Below are 5,228 nucleotides of genomic sequence, written 5' to 3'. Positions count from 1 at the left end.
CTTTCCATTTCATGGTGTCTTCTTGTATTTCTTTTAACAGTGTTTTGTAATTTTCTTTGTATAGGTCTTTTACCTCTTTTGTTAGGTTGACTCCCAGGTATTTGATTCTTTTTGTTTTAATTGAAAAGGGAATGGATACCATTTTGTTTAGCTGTTATGACTACTGGGCACTATTTGGGGTGAGATAATAAGCCTCTTGTGGACATAGTGACAGTTTCCCCTGATTTGTTAAATAAATCCCATTGCTGCTGTTCCCTGAACCTGAGTGGTCTTAGGACTGTGCACACAGGTGAAGAATTCCAATTGTGACTGATTTGGGCACTATTCTTGGCCAGTTTTAGTGTTGCTTAACTCCCAGTAACAATTCTCCGAATAAATCTGTTTGCCTGCCTGTGTCTGTGCAAACAACTTCATCTCCTGAGTAAACTCACCATGGGCTGCTGAAATAAGTCTGACAAAATGTTTCCAAAGGTAAACCAAGAACCTTGCTCATGTAATCCAACATCTCATCCTTTGACATTGAGATGAAGAGGTAATTGACCAGGGACTGCTTGAGTTTCTATTCCTGAGAGTCTGTGGCAGGCTGTCTTTGTTTCAGCTGGTTTCAGATACAGCTGTGCCTGAACCTGAGTGAATATGTCTGGGTGTTAATGCTAAAAGCTTCCCAACCTGTTTTAGTTATTCAATCTCCAACACCCCAGCATGTTTCATGTTTCTTGTCATTGCCTCCTTTTGATGTAAATCTTTCCTCTAGAAACTGTTAATGATATGCTAGAGAATGTCCACAATGTCAGGATGGTCTTTGCTTATTTGGAATGGCTCTTCTTATTTTAAGATTAGCAGTTTGATTCCATCTGCTGAATCCTCCAATTTCTGGGTGTTGAAATGTGTACATATTCAGTGGGCCCTTTTTCTGCCTGTTAAAGTAGTTTTTTTTTTTTCAGAAAGATTTGATCAAAGACTTAATTTAAGGAAATAATTTGTCCTAGCCAGTGGTCTGAGTAAATACATTATTCCTTCAAAACTACATGCAAAAACAGCTTTGCTACAGAAGGCCTGAAACTATTAACCTGAGTCTAACACAGGAGCACAGTCTTACACTCAGTGACAGGACCTAGCAGCAGCAATGGTCTCTTACTCCTCTGCTCCACACAACCAAGTTGTGGCTGTGGCTCCTGCCCTTTTATGCGTACTTCCTAGATGGTGGAGAAGACCAATCAGGTGTGAGCTATTAGCTAATTGGTGCTAAATGTCCTAGTCAGCCACAGGATTGATAAATGGTCTAATCGGACTTACAGCAGTGCCACTCTGACAGAGAATGTAAGCCAGGGTCTGAGTGAGCAGAGACAGGTTGTTCCAGCCTCCAAAGAAGGAAAGGGAAGACTCCATTCCTGGTCTCCAAAGAATAAAGAAATAAGGACCAGAAGCTGACATTGAAAGAAGCAGCATCCAGTAGCAGACCTCTGAGGAAGTAAGAGAAACTAAGAATTCTATCAGAGACTGGTCCCCTGGTCTGTTTCTGACACCACCTGGGTTTCGCACTTGGTGTCTGAAAGACTTGTTGTTGAGATACCCCAACAACTCACATGGAGCTATTAACATTTGGTGACTCTGACATCACCTCTGGGAACCAGTAGTGACAATCACTGTTGGTCAATGCTATCCAGCATTCCTGGTGACCGCTGGTGATCATCACTACTATCCAATGTCATCCAGCTCTGTTGACAGGTGTTTAGTGCTCTGCTAGCACTATCTAGGTGAGAGAAGTAGCCACTTGTGACTTCAGCAAGCTCTTTCCTTGCCCTATTTATAAAATAAACACCATGGTTGTTGTTCCTAGAGCCTGATGTTTCTTACAATTTTGTGGGAGAATGATAATCCACGGAGAGTGACCTGTCCTCTAATTGGACACTGTCTGTTGATTGATTATAGCCCATAGTTCCCTGTTTTGTGGGTATTTTGACATGGTTTTGGTTTTTGATCTTTTGGCCTTTTGAGGTTTATGGTGACTGTCATGTCTTTGAACCAGGGCAGGCAGGTGACCATCAGTCCTATCTCATTCTTCCATCTGACTTCCCATTTTCAGTTGGCAACCACGAAGGGTCTGGACACCCATGCTTAACTGGCCCAAAGATTCTCTCCTTGCATTGTTCACATTAAAGCACTAACACAACTGCAGGACACCTGCTAAGATTTCATTTTGTAAAAATATTGAATGACTCATGGATCCATCTAGTTTAGGTGGTTCTGCTTCTCCTCCATCTCTTACTCCTTCTGCTTCTTCTACATAGGTTCTGGGTCAGCAAGTATTATAAAGTCTGGTATCAACAAAGTAATGCTTATACTGTTGGAGTTCATATGGGCATATAGTTGGAGCCCAGTTACAGATATGAATTTTGGGTTTTAGTTTGCAGTTTCTCTTAGGTGTGGTAGTACAAATGGTTGACACTGGAACAACCTATTCAGTTCTAAATTCAAAATTAGCTTGAGTCAGTAAGAAAACTGAACCCATCACTGGAGCTATGGGAAGGTCATAACAGAAAACCTTCCCATAACATAGAGTGCCAATTGGAGACAAAAACTTGCAACATAAATTCCTTTAGATGAAGGATTGTCTTTTTCTTCTCCTCGGTCATTATGTCTTTGGTAAGTTGAAGGACCAGATTTACTTTTCACCTTCATGATCAGAGTTATGCTTACAGGTGCCCCTAGAACATGCCTTGTAGTAGTAAGTAGTATGCAATATGCTCCACCAAAAAGTGAAGCACTACTTACTGGGATTTGAAACAGTAAACCAGCAGGAATGTACAGGATAGAGGGATGGGCCAGGACAGAATGCCACCCACTTGCCAGAGCTCAAGAGATGAGAGCTGCCAAAAAGCCCAAAAGACCAAAACCCGAAACTAAGGGCTATAGTAGTACAGAGGGACCTATGAGTTATAATTGATCAAAGGGCAGTGACCAATAAGATGACAGGTCACTGTGAATTCTACCCACAAACACAACTGCAAGAGATCTCAGGTTCCAGGAAAAACAGCCATGGCGTTTATTTTACAAACACAGAAAAATGAAGAGCTTGTTGTAGCCACAAGTGGCTTCTTCTCTCACCCAGATAAAATCCGAACAAAGTAAAAAATAGTAATGCCCACCTGTCAACAGAGCTGGATGACACTGGTCAAAATGATAGATGCCACTGCGTCTCCCAGAGATTGTGTCAAAACATCAAGTGTTAACAGCTCCACATGACTTGCTGGCCCACACCAACAAACAGCTCTTTGAGATACCAGGCCCAGAGACTTTGGTGCAGCTATCAGGTGATGGGGAGGCAGGATTAGAAGCCCTGACTCTGAAAAAGTTCTGCTTCTCTTCCCTCCTTAGAGGTTGGCTGCTTTATGATCCTTTTCTTCTTCTGGTCCTTTCGTTAGAGGTCAGGAACAGCATCTTCCCCTTCTTTCTTTGGAGGATTAAACAATCTGTTTCTCAGTTCTTTCCAGCTGAGTCTTGTATTCACAAGACTGGTTGTATTATTTTTCAATCCTGTGGCTTACTGGACATTTCACAGCAATCAGCTAATAGATTACATATGATTGGTCCACTCCATGATCTATGAAGTACATTTAAAAGGGCAATTGCTGTGTTCTGAGTGGAGCAACAGGAGAGAGATCACCACTGCTGTTCCTGGTTCCAGCCACTGAGGAGGCTCAGCTCCAGTATCTTTAATACTCAAAGATCAGTCAACAGAAGGACTAACTTGTTACTGGAACCCAGATGCCTCAGGGGTGGAGCAGGAATAGAGGTACTCTTTCAACCTGCTGCTCCACTACAAGTCAATTGTAGCAACTGCTTCTCAGAGCTCACTCAGTAACTGGCTTTTTGTCAGTTGTGGCAGTTGCTCCCCAAAGACTTTTATTTAGCAGTGTTCTACCTGAATTGTGAAGTGGACCAATCAGGTGTAAGCTATGAGCTGATTGGTGCTAAATAGTCCAATCAGACTTTAGTTCCCAGGACCCAGCCTCTCACAAGTCAACTGTGGTGGTTTGAACATCACCAAGGTGCTTGGTAGAAAAGCTAGCACGCTAACAATGTCAGGTTTCCTGGCTTGCAGAACTGATGAAGCAGATTTTGCATTTGTAGTATAACAGATGGCAGGGGATCCCAACACAGAAAATTTCCTTTTGGTCAGGAGATTCAACAAAGGGCCAATGAAGAAGCTTCATAATTATTAGAAAGAATAATGCAGGCATAGTGAAGAAACAGATATAGATCCTGAAATTCTGGAAAATTCTAGAATAGTTAATGACTTCTCATGTCACAATGTGCTCCTGATCCAAGGAGAAAGTTGAATAAAGTTGATGGTACTATTGAAATGGCTACTTCCCAGTTAGTGGGCATCACCTTCAGAGTGGGAGAAAGACGTGTAGTAAGTAAGCTGTGCTTACTTCTCAGCTTTGGACTGGTACCAGGAACATGATGAGATGATTAGAGTAAATGTAGGTGAGAGATACCCAGGGGAATCTGACCATAACAACCCTCCTCTTGATTCTGATTTTTCTCCTTTTGTCTCAGACTTGCCTGGATCCTTCTGCCCTCTTCCCATGGGTCACAACCAGAAGGTGTCTTAGACTTGTGGGAAGGTTTTGAGACATGGTGCCCTTTCTTTGGGTCACCTGTGTTTTGCTGGGCATTTACCAACTAGGAGATGGGTTACTTGGGTACCTGATTTGGAAAATTATTTGCCTTCTCTTCATTCTATTTCTCACTAACTATATTAAAGTCCATTTCCATTATAGGTCTTACACATTAGAGTGTTTTTTGTCCTAAAATGGTGGGTGGCAAGCCTAATCAAAGAAACAGCTTAGGGCTATCTAGATGCCTCTTAAAACTTCCCTGCAACAAAAATGGGACAAGTATGAATCTAGATGGGCTTTCTTACCTTCTCACTTTTGAAAATTGGGGCAGAATGAAATTGTTTGTGGCCATGGAAGACTCTGGGCTGTGACTTACAGGTATTTAAAGAAAAGCTCATTAGACATTGTCAAATATTCCCACGGAGAAAACTCATTTCTGCTTGAGAACTAACACCCAAATTTTGGTTACCAGAAGTAACCTCATAAACCGGCAATTTGGGGCATTTAGTTTGATGAATTTTACTTTGTACTCATAAGTAAACTTCACCATGAGCCCTATCTACAATAGAGAACATAGTCATAAATGTTCATACCACTTTG

The sequence above is a fragment of the Condylura cristata genome, unplaced genomic scaffold (genome assembly GCF_000260355.1).
Source record: "Condylura cristata isolate star-nosed mole 26May11 unplaced genomic scaffold, ConCri1.0 scaffold00024, whole genome shotgun sequence".
NCBI lineage: Eukaryota > Metazoa > Chordata > Mammalia > Eulipotyphla > Talpidae > Condylura > Condylura cristata.
Note: the sequence above shows the minus strand (reverse complement) of the source record.